This window comes from Orcinus orca, chromosome 18 (genome assembly GCF_937001465.1).
Source record: "Orcinus orca chromosome 18, mOrcOrc1.1, whole genome shotgun sequence".
NCBI lineage: Eukaryota > Metazoa > Chordata > Mammalia > Artiodactyla > Delphinidae > Orcinus > Orcinus orca.
The window spans coordinates 66,181,106-66,196,850 of record NC_064576.1 but is presented as its reverse complement, the minus strand read 5'-3'; the positions used below and the strand labels follow the sequence as shown (position 1 = coordinate 66,196,850).

The window sequence follows — 15,745 nt, the reverse complement described above, 5'->3', positions numbered from 1 at the left end:
GATGGTTTATATGTTATGTCTGAAAAAGGAAACTGATTATTGAGCATTGTAGAAATTAAGTTATTTTCAAATACGATGAAGATTCTCATGTTGCTATAATGCAGGATATATTCATGGATAAATAAAGATGAATGCATAAAAATAAGAATGAAATGTGGAAATCTGCTTTTCTAACTTGGTGTTAATACAAAGGATGAGGATAGAGACCACAGGAAGAAAAGAGAGAGATTGTTAAGAAACTCTTTTGAAAATAAAAGAATCCTGTGACTGAGAACAAAGAAATATAAATTCTGTATATTTAAGAAATATAAATTCTGTAGAGAATTCAGAAATCCCTTAGGAGGGTTTACCTTTTCCATTTGTGTCCTCCAAGTGCCATCCAAGGCAACTGGGTAACCCTGGCCCCCAGATAAGAGCAGATTCTGCACTACACAGCTCTCTGTCACAGAAATGCCAGCCATCACATTTCCCTCTGGATTTGAGTTTTCTCCTCTGACTTGGAAAGTCTGCATTTCCGCAGATACTGGCTTCTATATTCCAGCTGAAATACCACTTTGTTCCCTGTCCAGGATTCCACTGACAGGAATGCAAAGCCAGTCATTTTCAAATGAAGTGACTGTTCCTACAGGTTAGGGAACACTGGAGAATCATGACATCGTGTCCAATTGTTCAGTGAATAAACTTGTTTAGCTATTTTCCCAGATTCCTAATCAAACACCAATTTTCTCCCAGCCCCACCCCCACCCCCACGCAATATTTGGATAATAAGGGATGATAAAAGAACTTCTTTTCCTTCTATTCCCATTGTCCCTACATGGTCAGCCAGAACTGAATAATTACAATAACTTGGAAAACTACTACAATTTCCAGACTGTTTTCTCCCATGTCTGATCCAGTCTGTACCACACTGCCAGAGGAATCTTCCAAACATATACATTATTTACCATTTCGAAGCCCTGCTCAAGAACCTACAATGGCTCCTACTGCCTTCCACATCAAGTCTTTAATTCCTTTGTGCAGCTTTTAAGATCCTCAGAATTTGGCTCCACTGCTACTTATTTATACTCCTGCCTTCCCAGGCCCCCTCCTCATGGACAGAACCATCTCCTTTCTGCAGGGCCCTGATGCCTAGCCTGTCCTATCTCCACTCCCCTACCAGTTGATATGTCTTCCTCCCCCCTCCAACCCCCTCCCAACTCCCCCTAGATCCCTCCAGGGCCAAGTTAAACTCTACGCCTTCCACAGGGTTGTCCAACTCTTCCAGTCCCTGTTGAGCACTCTTTCTGCCAGGGGCAGGCAAGTCAAAACTAGGTAATATTTGGGAGGGGGAGGGTACTTAATTGTGCTTTGTTTGGAGGGCCCGTTTGGAAATATGTCTTAAATTTCTTTCTGTGTTTCCTATACAATCTAGGGAAGGGCAAGGCAAGTAGTAGATGTAAACACTTGCTGAGTTCTTGATTGTATAGTGTGTACCTGTCCTTTAGCTCTGAGGCCACAGAACTTTATTTCTGGTTGAATGTCAGCAGCTGGAGAACCAGTTACTAACATTCTTACTACAAACCCAATTGTCACGTTACATCTTTAGCAAATGCAAATCTATAACTGGCTGAGTCAGAGAAACTTCTGTAACTTCATTCAGTGTTAACCAAAATGTAATGTTTGCCTCTGGCAAGTTTCACTGTTTTCTCATTTATGTGCAGTTGGTTTGGAATCCGTGCTCTATTTTAAAGGTGATAAAAAGCTAATGAGAAGAAATGGTGGGGGAGTTTATGGCTGTGGAACTTTAAGTTTCGGTCAACCCCAACTCCTAAATTCATGTATTCATGTTGCCTGAAAGTCTTTCCACGACCTCATTTAGTGTCTGTTTAATACTTTCAACCCATTGAGGTGAGACACGACTGATGTGGAAAGAAATGGAACTCTGGACTCTTGGTTTAACTTTAAAGTTAAACATCTTCCTTCCTCAGATGCTTAAAGAAGATCCAGGCCTTTCGTAGACTCTCCTCAGTCTGTTTCTTCAATCATTTCAAATATTAGAATTAGCTTCCCCCTGGATTTTTATTCTAAATGTTAATGATACATTAACAGAAAAACCAGAAATAAATAGCGTCATATTTTTGGTTTTCTGTGATTATTTATGTCTCTGCCTTCAGAATGAAATCATTTCCTTCCTGCCTCATCAGAAGGCTGAATTTAGGTAACAGAGTGTAGCTGTGGACCTAAGCGAGATTTCAAAACAGAAAAAGAATTTCACAGCTGACTATGCTTGTCTCCATTGCCATTACCAGTCTGTCTTTGTTGAATGCTGGCCCTGTGCTCCCTGGGAACGGCATATTCCTCCCTCAAGACCCAATTTAAATGTCTTTCAGTGAAATCTCCTCTAGCTCCCCCAGACAGAGCTGGGCCTCTCTTCTTCATATTCCAAATATTTATTGAGCACCTGCTTTCCGTTACTCAGTCCCTTATGCTCTTGCCATAAAGCACTTTCTGGAGTCTGTCAGTCCATCTCCTCTCACTCGACCTGCACAGGATGAGTAGTACTGTTTCACTCAGTTTCATACCCACCTGCATGATGCCTAGCACGGCTCTGTGGAATGATTTACACCATAAACTACAGGAGGCACTGGCTCCAGAGAAGCTGCTCGAGTAACATCAAAGATGGATGGATCAATTCATCTGGGCTGAGGTTTCGAAGTGAAAGAGTCTGTTTGGGCTCCTGGCCACCAGCAATGAAGGGAATGGATGGGGAAATGGAGTTGAAGGCCTGAGAGTCTGCGCCATCAACAGAGACCATCTAAATAGCTCCTGAATTTGCCTGCTACCGCCTTTCAATTACCACTGCCTCTGACTTCTTTGAGCCTTCCTCCTGTCTTGCCTGAATTTACTAATGAGCTTTAAACTGGTCTCCTTAACTCTAGTATAGGATTCTATTACTCCCTAGTCTCCTGTAATCCATCTATAACATGACTATGGGCCGAATCTTTCTAAAAACCAATCCAATATTCGTTTGCTTAAAATCCTTTTAGTACTTAAAATCTTGCAGTCACACATGCACACACAGGCATTCACGTGTGCATGGGCACACAATACGCACATGCACACACATATGGCCTTCAGTCTGAAATCCAGATCCCTTTTTGTGATGTTCAAGTCCATCCATGATCCAGCCCTTCCTTTCTTGTCACTGTGACCCCTCCATGCACACCCTGCTCTCAGTAGCTCTAAGCTACTGGAAGTTCTCTGAAATTTCCAAACTATCATAACTTGATGCCTTGGCGTACGATGGTCCTTCTTCCTGGAACAAAACCCACTGCATCAATCTTACTCGACTTACTCTAACTCAACTTTCAGGTTATAGCTAAAGTGGCACCTCATTGGAGATGCTTTCCTTGACCACCCCCTGCTGCCTGGCTGGGTTATGTACCCAATGCATGAGCTGCCACACCACCATGCATTCCTCCAGCTCAGAACGTCTCACGTGGTATTGCACCTGTCTGACTCCACCAGGACACTGAACTCTTTGCAGACTGGCCCTCCTTCTTATTTGCATCTGTCACTGCCTCAGTGGGTCCTTCCCTGGCCATCCCACTTAAAAGAACACACACATTTGTCTGTGAACACACACACACACACAAACACCATTTTCCCTGTTCCCATTCCCTGCTTTATATTTCTCTCCATAACATCTATCACTTTCTAATATACTATATAATTTACTAACTTATTTTGTTTATCACCTATTTCTCCACTAGAGGTAAACTGCAGGAGGGCAAGAATTTGAAAGCCCATTATTTTTCTGAACTGTCTTGAATTTCCCTGGTCTCATAATTTTCCATTCTACCTGGCTCTAATGTTGAGTCCTCAAGAAATAACCCCTTGCACCTTTCCCAGGGAAACTGCTGGGGTCCTTTTGTTCTTGCTTGTGACTACCCATATCACCAATACTCTGTTTTGCTAAAAGTTGAAGCCCAGAATGCTTGAAACTGCTCTGGTTTCTGTTGCCAGAATTTCCATTACCTACTCTCAGACTGACTCCTTTTCTCCATCACTTTGAAGCAGCTGCTTTAGAGGTTGTCTTCCTTGCTCCCCATCAAGTTAATAAAGAGAAACCTTTTATTCCTCTATTTGTTTTTTGTTTGTTTGGATTTTCTGCTTATTTCAACATGTCTTGTCTGTTTCCTCCACTGCTGGATTCGGAGAGTCTAGAACAATGCCTGACAGAGAGCAGGTGTCTATGAAATATTTGTCAAATAATAGAATTTGTATCTTCAGTGTTTACTATGACACCTGGCACATAATAGGCCCTCAATACATGTTAACTGAATAAACTAACAAAGGATTGGAAGAAACAGGGATGCAGAATTACATCAAGGAAGTAGATGAAAATGCAATTCTCGATTCCTTCTTTCTCATATTCTACACCTAATCAATCACCAAGTGGTCAGTTCACTTCTTAAAAACCTTCCTAATATTTTCTTTTCTTTCCTGCCACTTCTACTACTTAATTCATGCCCCTGTTATCTCTATCCTGGACTATTAGTTCCCATGCCTTGGGTCTTGCTCTTCTCCAATCCAGCCTACTCTTAGTGACATTGCTAAAATGTGTCTAGGAGTATCCCTCCCCTGATTGGTGAATCCCACTATCTGAGGGATCAAGTTTAGATTCCTCTGCAAGAATAAGGCCCTTCACGACCTGGTTCCTTTCCATCCTCCCCTTCTACTCTGCTTCCACCCTACTCCACATGTACTCTGCACTCTTGCCACTTCCAAACTACTGCAGTTCTTTAAGGAGCTCTTTTGTGTGTCTGTGCCTCTGTTCTCTTTGCTTGGAACACTGCTCACCTACTTTGTATACCTGAGGAACTGTTGTTTATCTTCCAAAATTTCGCTTAAATGTCACTTCCTCTTTGACTCCAAGTAAAGTCTGTTGCTCCTTCCTATGCTTCTCAAGGCCCTCATCACCCTGTAAGTGTCATCGGTTGCTCCTGTGTCTGTGTTCCTCCCTCTCAGGACTATGTCTTATGCACCTTTGTATATACAGAACTCAGCTCCACGGTTGGCATCCAGTAAGGGGAAAATAAATATTTTTTATTACAAAGACTTACATACTAAGCTAAATGAATCGAAGTCCTGCTTTGTGGAAATTAGTCAATTTTTAGTCTTTATGAAGCCCATCTGGCATATTTCAAATTCTAATAACAGTTATGGATTCTTGGTTGAACCTTCCTCTGTGGGTTTCATGGTCAATGATTTTTAAGGATTTTCTTGGGTTAAATTTTATGTTTTTATGCTAAGAAGCCCTTTCCGAGGCAGAACTTTCCACCCACATTTTTCTCCTTCCGTATTATGCACGGTTTATACAACTTGTAGAAAGCCAGGTTGTTTTATAGGTTCAAAACCACAGAGTAATGTTCCTCGTTTTGTACCTGATTCATTCTACACGGTGATATTAATGCTCTGGCAATTCTCCTGAGCTGTCATTGGGACTGGGCTCACTGCTATCCTGAAGTTAAAGCTGAGAATTTGAGCATGGGCTTTTTCTAAACCGTAAGAAGGTAGGCTTAGGGATTTTAAAAAGACTCTCAGCCCATCCTCAAAAGCTGATGTTAACATGAAGAGTTATTGCCCCCAACCCTCATCTTAGTTTATGACATAAATTATACTTTTGGAAGTTCCTGCAACTATTATTCCCTCTTCTTTCTGCTTAAAAAGCAAAATGGAAAATAAAACAATGAAAAATACAATTAGCTTAAAGATAATTTACCAAAAGAGAATTGATAATATTAAGCAAACAAGGTAGAATTAGATTGAGTTTTATCCCAAGAGTTATCTGTGAATGCAGGTCAAGGAAAAAGACAAAATTATATTCAGGAGGGAAGCAAGACTGGAATTCAGAAGAGACAGGATGGGGTAATGGAGTGAAAGGGCAAGACAAGGGCACGGATGGGCAGTGAGGATGATGGCTTGAAGTGTCAAGAAAACAAAGCAGATCAGAGTAGGTGAGACTCGGCTACTCAGGAAAATAAGTCATGAATATTCCATGTTGTAGGTTCCTATCTAGGCACATTTATTAAAGGTACCACACCAAATTCATCACCATCTGTGTACTCAGGGTAGCGTGCTAGTCAGAGACACATCGCACGTCATGTCTTATTCTCAACTAACAGTACAACTTCAGTGATTCCATAGCAAATCCAAAACATTGAAATATAGTCAATATCATCCCTGAATTATGTATCTGAAAGTCACATTATAAAATAAAGATTACAGCAAGACTGAAAAACTTTGAAAGTACAACTATTCTGTTATGAATCTTAAAAACTTGGCTGTGCAGAGACAAAATGAAAATGATCTTCAACCTGAGATATTTAGAGAGGTAATGTTTTGTGGGTTAAGGACCACTTGAGCAGAAATGAGAATAATTGGCTGAAGGAGTTTCAGTGTTGTCTGAATAGAAAACGTGAATTTCGACTGAGCACTTTCATTAGTGAAGTACTCAACCATGTCCACTGTGGAAATTCTCTGGGGTGGGTGGGCTTTCTCACCCCAGGCACTGACTTCCTAGGTTTGACTGCTACAGGCTGCCATCACCATCTGGGGGAAAGCTGAATTGGAAGCCGGTGACTCTAATTTACTCATGTGATAATTTGCCTGGAGGTTTCTATTCCAAATGGTCTCCCAGCTTCCCTTCCAGGAAGAATTAAAAGCAGCTAATTCACCACTCCTGGATTTGAGTGGAAGAGCAGAATCAATGGACATGCTCTTTCAAGGGAGAAGAGCCTAATTTTGGAAATGCAAATATTTTAGGGGCGCCGTAACATATATCTAAGGATGTTTCTTTCTTCCTGGTGAAACGTGCGACTTTCTATAAAAATATCCCAGACCCAAGCCTTCCAATTTCTCACACAAGGACACCTGGCCTTTTGAGAGGTTGTGTCACTCTTGTGACAGAAGAATCTGTAGCATAAAGAACCCAGTACTCTCTGGGGAGTTTTTCATTCTGAGAACACACGAAGGACTCTCCAGTTCTCTCCCCTCACAAATACTCTAAAACTGTGCCATACAGTGAGTGGCCACAAGCCCCTGAAATGGGCTGGTCTGAATTGAGATGTGCGGGAAATGTACAATACACACCAGATTTCTAAGACTTAGTACCAAAAATATGTAAAACATCTCATTAATAATTTCTTACATTGATTACTTGTTAATATTACTTGTTAATAATATCCTATCATATGATGATATATTAGATCAAATGAAAAACACTGCTAAAATTGGTTTTACCTGTTCCTTTTTTTAAATGTGGCTACTAGAAAATTACAATTTTATATGTGTCATGCATTATATTCCTACTAGACTGTGTTCCATTAAAATTGTGAAAACCCAACCCTTTCCTAACTACTAGAGTCGGACGGAACCCAGCAGGCATGCCAGCTTTGAAAGGCTGAGCTGGAAATTTAGATTCTAGATGCTGAGATGAAGGGTCACACAACAACAAAGCAATAGGAGTTACCCTGGTGAGCAAGGTGATGGGCAAAGAAACAGGCAAATAAACCACGAGACCCAGGTTTCCATGGGTGTTTCAGGATGGAAGCTCTGGTTCTCAAATTGTGGTCCTTTGACCAACAGCATCAGCATCAACTTGGAACCTGTTAGACATGCAAATCCTCAGGTCCCATCCTTGACCTACTGAATCAGAAACTTTGAGAGTGGGACCCAGTAATCTCTGTTTTAATAAGCCCTCCCAGGTGATTCTGGCACACTCTTGATTTTAGAACCCCTTCGATATCTCATGTAACATCTGCCTGCTCTGTGGGCTGTAATTAGCTGTCACCCCACTGAACAAGCGAAGAAGCTGTGTGATAAAGAAATGAAGAAACTTGCCACAATCACGTAACCTTAAGTGGTTAAAAAAAGAAAAATCAGGCTTTCAGTTCCTGAGTTTCTAATCCTAGGGTCGATACACTTAATCAGATGTAAAATCAATAAGAAAAACAAAAAGAAGAGAAACAGGGGATCTAGATCAGTGATTGTTAAGTTTTTTGGAGTCACCAACCTGAAAATCTGAGGAAACTCTGGTCCCTCTTCCACAAAAATGAACTTTAATGCAACACTGATATAACTTCAGGAGGCCATTTGACCCCTTGAGGGTCCTGCCTGCCTTAAAATTTATAATCCCTCATCTAGAAACCCAAATTGGATGATGAGTCATTCTTGGTAGTAAATTAGTCCCCCTTTATAGGAATAGGGTTTTGCATGGATAATGCTTCCTACTAATATACACTGAAGGAAAAATTTTGTCTTAAATGTTTGCTAGTTGAGAACTGTGTTTCTTCTATTGGCTTAACTGGGAACAAAATGCTCATTAGTGGCTTATAACCTCAACTGTCTTTTAGTAGAGGAAGTAGCAGGCACCAAACTGATCCTGAAATCTAAAACAGGCTGGGTCTTGGGGACAGAGGGCCACGGACCTTGATCACATTTGGCTGTAACGTCAGAGTTTTGCTACAAAACGAGTAAAGGACCTTGCTTGTAGCGTCTGTCTCTGCCATTTGAGGATAGTGTTAATGACAGGAATTTCTACCTGTGATAGCTTTGGAGCAAATCAGGCTGAAAAAATTAATGTGCAATAAATGTGCCTTTGTGTTGGCAGCACAGAGGCTATTTGCAGAGTCTGAAGCTGTCTGATAAGCACAGCACAGCTCATTTTTAACCTGACTTGAAACTTTTATAATTTATTCCCAGACAATGGTGATCAAATGCTTGGGGCTTGTGGTAAAGGAGAGGCTGGTCTCTTTTTATCCACCTGCAAAAATAAAGCTGAACATTTGTTCTTTCATAAAAGGGAAAATCTGTTGTCTTGAACTGTATTGGTAAATCCTTATTGTTTCTTTACTAAGTAGTTCTACATTTCAGAAGATAGGAAAGTATTAAGTGTGAATACATACCTCTATTCATTCGGCATAATGCCTTAAAGTAACAGGCAGTCACTGATGTAAATGGATTGAGTTCTGAAAGTTTGTACTTGGGAAATTTTTTCCATAAAAAATATAAATAATATTTATTACATATATTGGCCTTGTTTTTTTCTAACTACATGAAATATTAAACATGTCTTTGGAATCACCCTGCAAAACCTAACCATTATTCATGGCACTATTTCCATGGGGCAATACAATTAATGTTAGAAACCTATTTAAACCTACCACTGGCAAAAAGAGAGACTTTTACTACCTTCTGTGACTCTGGAAGGGATTTTTCTTTTCATGGGCTCTGGTGGAAGCACTTTTTCCTTCCCTCTGACCGCTAGTTTAACAAGCGGGAGGGAATTCGCCCCCTGGTGGTGATCACATATAAGCATGAAATATTCATAAACCAGGTGTTCACTCATTACAAACTGCTTATGCATTCCTTCACTCCTCCACCATGAGATTTTAAAATACATCTTTATATCTCCCCAAACATCTAGAGCATTAGCTTGCATCAGGAAGACAATCTGCAAGTTTGTTGAATAATTATTAAAGACACTGACTCTTCAGTGACAATTGAATAAGACTAAATGACATTCTTGCAAGCTCCTGGCATAAAATCATAAGCAAAAGGGATTTTCTTCCAATATGAGTGTACTGATATAGGATTTACTTTAAAATGGCTCCCAATAGTACTAATAAATTTCTAACATACTAGTCCCTAAGTTGAAATTTCTGTGCCCAGCTTTTGCAAACACCACACCCTACACACACACACACACACACACACACACACACACACACCCCCTACATATCACATTTAATGTTCCAGTTAAACTGGTCTTCTTGTCATTCCCCAGACACAATTTTCACTGCCCCTTCCCCTTTGCCTTTATTTATGGTTTTCCTTTGGCCCTACTGCCTAGAAGGGATTCCCTTTTTCTTTCTATATTGCCTTAAATCTCATGGTCTAACACTTCTATCTTCTAGCAATATGAAGAATAATTATTCCACCTTTCTTTCCTGAGATATATTGAGAACCTAGAATGTCCAATGCTCGGACATTGTGATCTCTCTTGTCTTAAAAAATGAAAACAGAAAACAAATCAAAAACATGTTGTCTGAACTACCCTGCCTAAATAATTAACACCTTCTTATATTTTAGCTTATCTCTAATTTTCTATTCCACACAGTCCAAAACTTTATTATATAACATCTTGTTCAGCTGTTTCCAAACTAGATTACAAGTTCCTGGGCTGAAAACTTTTCCTAAACTTCTTGTACTTCTTCATTTATTAATTCACTCCAGGCATTGCTTACCACATTTATTCATTCATTTACCTAATTCACTCATTCAATGAGCACCTATGAAATATAAATAAGATATTTTGATAATATATTGGGTTTATTGTGCTTAGTACAGGGCTATTTCTCATTATCTGTGAGATGAAAGGCTTGTTCCTATAAAATCAAACAAAAGTAACCATTAAATGGTGTTTGCCAATATCCTGACATAATGATCCTGGTTCTGCTTCAGTTTAGCATAATCCCCTTACATCTAGTTGAGATCTTACTGTATGTGTCAGCCAAGAGGTGTAGTGGGGAAAAACATGGACCTTGAGGAACAAGAGTGGAGATGTTCATGCCTGAAAGCTTCATCTTTTCACTGTGAAACATGGTGCAATGTCACCCGCTGAGAATGAAGATGGCAGCAGGGAGCTTGGGACTTAAGGAAAAGTGAATAATCCCTGGGAGGAAAGCAAGAGACTGCTCCCTAGAGATGCACGAAAGGATTGCTTTGAGGGTCTCACTGAGATTTGGGGACCAAAAACATATAGTAACAACAATCTGTGTTTTCCACCCGTAACATTCAGTACCTAGGGATGGGGCAGAAAAGACCAATTCTACGTTTAGCTGAGGTCAAGACTTGGAAGGCTGATCCATTGGAGGAAATAGTTGGAAAGAGACTTGTAGTCAGGGAAGGGAGGGAAACGATGAGGCGAAGAGGAGCTTGAGAGACTGAAGAACTCAGTGGGGCACGGTGGGTGAAAGTTGGACCACTAAGGAGCTGTGGGCAGAGATTATTTTTGTATTGGTTTCCAGCTTCAGAAATGAAGCTGTTCTTGGTGAGAATGAGGTTGAGGATGGGTTGCTCATGGAGAATGGCAGTCCAGGTTTTGTAAGTTAAGGAGGTGAAGTTGAAGCTTGATGGATTGCTCACCAGATGTGAATGCTGTCTATAACTATGGCAAGAGCTCTGGAAGTCACGACTCCTATGAGTCAGGTGCCAAAATCTTCAATAAATGAAGACTGGTGGGATGGGGAGAGTGGTAGAGCCACATGGCCATGAAACCCAAAGAAGGGCTATTAGAAAAATGCAAAAGGGAATTTTGCCTATTAGTGAAGCTTAATTGGTTTACAGTTTGTTTCATTCAATGAAGCTGCTTAAATTTCCCATTTAATAAATCAGAAAACATAAGTATGGTTGATAAGTGTGCCAACTGAAGAATGTCTCTAGCCATCCAGCTCTACAAGGATTGATTCATTAACCACTGAAGTTGCTGACCTTTAATACACCTTGAAAGGAGTTCAGGGTGGACATCAGGAATGAGACACTCTGTGCTCTGGGAAAACTGGCAGAACAGGCCTTTAGACAGTGTGAAATTTTCAGGAGAAAGTTTTATGAACCCAAACTCATGCATCTTCCCATACTTAGAAAAGCCCTAAAACCATTATCTAAGGTGCCCTAAAACCATTAACTAAGGTGTCTGTTCTTCATGACTAGCAACAAACTTCTACTGGGATGTGTGCTTGGTTGCTGGCACCCTCTGCCAAACTCACATATATACTGACCTCCCCTCTTACCTATTGGAACAATTTCTCCGAGCTATCTGAGAGGCTATCTCCTGGGCTATAGTCCTCAGTAAGACACTGAATAAACTCGACTCACAGCTTTTACATTGTGCATTTTTTTTTAAGTTGACAAGTATATCAAACGTATACAAATTCAGAAATAAATACTTAGGAAAAACTTAGTTCTCTTGTTTTCTTTTAATGAGAGGCAACTTATCAGCCATCATGCATTTCCTATCTCATTGAAAAATATCACAAACTGACATTTTGCTAATGTATTATACTTAATCAAAATCATATTTTGTTTTATCTAAGCTTCGGGTAGCATTTAAGTGTTGTCCTGGGAAACTTGTTTACAAGGATTAAGCCCAAGATTAAATATTTTAATGACTAAATGGGGGAATGTTTTCTTTCTGCATCACTTCTCACCCAATTTAGGATATAAAGTATAAATCTTTTTGCAACAAAGCTCCTTGAGAATCAGAGTCTGATTTCAAAACTAAGAAAATGTCATATTAAGTTTTTTAAACTTAAAACAGAAGGATAGTATGGAAACTCGTACTAGTTTAAATGTTAAAGCCTAGGCATAAATCTTTATTTCTTCATCCCCTATAGGAGGAACTATAATCTACTGGTTAGAATTTCATTATAAGTGATCTCTATATTGCAAGAGAGCCCATAGAGAGGGCTGTCACCTCCATCATTTATGCTCCTTTAAATTCTCAAGAATATCCTGGACTTAGCTAAATAATAATCAGGTCACTATTGAGAATTGTTTTTTCTCAGCTAAGCAGTAACCAGGAAAGATCAAGGCATATAGCTACAATTCCAAGTGCATAAGGCACAAGCAAGTTGTTCTTCCAACTGTTCCCTTAAACTCTTGTGGATTTTTAGTGCATGGAACTGAATTAAATGGCAGGAATTTGCAGAGATAACCAGCCCAGGTCTCTACAAAAAAAGAAAGAAAAAAAAGAGGGAGGCAGTGAACCCCGTTAGTATCAAGTCAGACATTTTGGTCGGGGCTGGGCAGGTTCGGTGAGGAATGGAACCAGACAGAAGAAGGGGCTGCACGTCTGTAGAGTTGGAATGGTGACCTGGTCCTGGCTGGTGCTCTCAGAGTTTCCACAGGACTATCCTGATGTGAACTTGAGCTTCCTGTTAGGCCCTTGAACTATGCAAGAATGCTTCCCAAGTGATAACCCTGGACTCCTGTGCCTCAGCCCAACTCTACACCTGCTCCTCTAGGCAAACTCTCCACCTCACCCGTCACCTCATCACTGTGAGTAACTTCATGGAACACATTAGTTATGTGCCATGCAAGCTAAGTTAAAATCTCTTTTAGGCCTCATCCCCACCAGCATCAAATCGGGTGATTTGATGTGGAGTTCCCTTGTGTCTTTGAGAAGGCTGAGGTTTACTTGAAGGTAAGTCTTCATCTTTGCCCCTTCGGCTGATTCCCCATGTGCATGCAATGGGAGTGAACCATGAGAAACCTGAGAGCTCTCTCAAGATCGTCAGTAATGCCATCTGAACCACCAACCACAGTGGCTCTCCTGCCCAAGGTTATCCATGAAACTTTCACGTCGCGGAGGACTCACCATCACAGTCCATGCCATCAACGCTACCCAGAGACTGATGTGGCCCCTCTGGCAAACCATGGTGTGAGGGTCATGGTGCTGTCCAGAGCATCATCCTTGCAACCAAAGGCACTGCCAAGAGTGTGTTCTAGATCTGACCTGCCATCTAGAGAGAGCTGCTAAATTCGACATCAAAAATGTGGTGGAGCAGGTGTCAGAGGGCTCCTGAAGAGCATCCTGGGCAACACTGAGGACTAGACGCTCTCCTGTGACTTTAACAGAGTCACTCACTTCTCCACCTTGATGCAGGGCCTGGATTGCCCTCAGTGACCCTTTTGTTAAGCTTATTTGTTGGTATGAATTTGGCTACAGCAACCATGTGATAGACCTCATGGTCCATGTGGTACCAAGGAGTAAGATTTCCCTGGAAAACAAGTCTAATAGCCTTGAGGTAGAGAGAGGTTCTCATCTGCTGAGAAGTCCTTGCCTCACCTCTAGCCCCCACCACAGTGAAAAACTCCCCTCCCCCACACAATTCCCATTCCAAGCACCTGAAGAACCTTACCTTGTCGGGTAGCATCAGCACAATCAATATGATACACTGTACCCAGAGGAGGGAAATCTACATGAGTTCCCCTCTGAGAATCACATCCAAGCTCTTTAGTATGGCCTTTCTCTTCCTAATTGAGCTCTCAGATTACTTTTTTTTTTTTTTTTTTTTTTGCGGTACGTGGGCCTCTCACTGTTGTGGCCTCTCCCGTTGCGGAGCACAGGCTCCGGACGCGCAGGCTCAGCGGCCATGGCTCACGGGCCTAGCTGCTCCGCGGCATGTGGGATCTTCCCGGACCGGGGCATGAACCCACGTCCCCTGCATCGGCAGGCGGACTCTCAACCACTGCGCCACCAGGGAAGCCCTCAGATTACTTTTCTGTGCTCACTTCTAACCATTCATCCAATCCAATATCCTATACTTCAGCCATATTGACCTATTTGCTGCATTTTAACGACTCTGTTTTAGTGAATACTATTTCCTTTCCTTGAATGCTCTTTCTATGATCTTTGGCTACCTGATAGATGACAGCTAATCTTGAGGTAATTAATGTAACAGAGTGTCAAAGAAGGAAGTCAGAAAGGGCTGTGGAGAAAGGTCTTGATAATGAAGAGTTAGCAGTATATTATTACTCACTGATAAGTAAATCACTGATGATTATTGGTTGTGAAATAGCTAGACATATGATGTTACTGAAGAGGCATGACCCAAATGTCACCTCTCCTTCATTGTTTTCCCTATCCCCATTCCCCACCTCCTAATAAAATATCTTCCTGCTAGAATTATTTCCTCCTCTACTATAATGAGAGAGCCAATCCACCACCTGTGAGGTCTTTCATTCCTAAGGTTCTAACAAAGAAATGAAGTTTCTTCACTTCTAAGGTTCTCATTTCTAAGGTTTACTTAGAAGGATTCCATTCCTTCCAGCCTCTTCTCTGAGTCCTTATAATATTATATTCATCTTTCCCTCTTTATTGGGGTCTTCCAGTCTATCTACAATTATGCAGAGATGCCCCCACCCTGAGTCACTTGACCTTAGTTCCCTGCTAGCTAACATCAGTATTTCTAAACTTTCTCACCCAACTGTTCCAGTGGGCAATATACTGACTGGTATGTCCTCTGTTTTGTTATTAAGGCGTTTCTCCACAGCCCCTTTCAGCTTCATCCTTCACGCTTTCCACTGTTATCCCAGTTCCCTCAAAATCATCTAACCAAAAAAAAAAAAAAAAAAAAATTGAGATACCAAATGCAATGGCCTTACTTTAATTTCTATTTGACATAGATGATCTATCCCAGCTCTTGAAATGCTCTCCTCCCCATCGTCTTCTTTCAGGACACCACAACGCCCTTGTTTTCTCCTATCTTTTCAAGCACACCCTTCAGACTCTCACTTGGATTCCTCCCTCCTCTTCCTCCTTCACCCTAGATATACCCTGGATTCTCATCTCTTTAATAGATATTTTACTTTCACAATTTTAGCTATGATTCCTGTATGGATTAGTCCCATATGTAAGTACTGACCTCTCTACCAAGCTCTGGTTATGACTTCTGTCTGCCTATGGGATGCTTCCACTTATGGATACCACCAACACTTGGTACGACATCTCTACAACTAATTTTCATTATCTCTTTTCCAAAGACACTGTGTGTCTATGTCTTACATTTCCCTTCCAGAAGAACCACACTGAAACCATGACCAAGAGATAAAGAGCTCTGCTACTTTTAAAGGCTTCCAAAAATGATAATTTCCTAAGCTTCTTTGGCAAACAAACTTTATAAACCAGGCTACAGAGAAC

General features: G+C 41.0%; 1 pseudogene; it reads left to right on the top strand.

Annotated features, from left to right (window-relative positions):
* The first annotated feature begins 11,177 nt into the window (after window positions 1-11,177).
* On the top strand, window positions 11,178-13,976 carry LOC117197618 (glyceraldehyde-3-phosphate dehydrogenase-like; annotated as a pseudogene).
* Window positions 13,977-15,745: the final 1,769 nt, after the last annotated feature.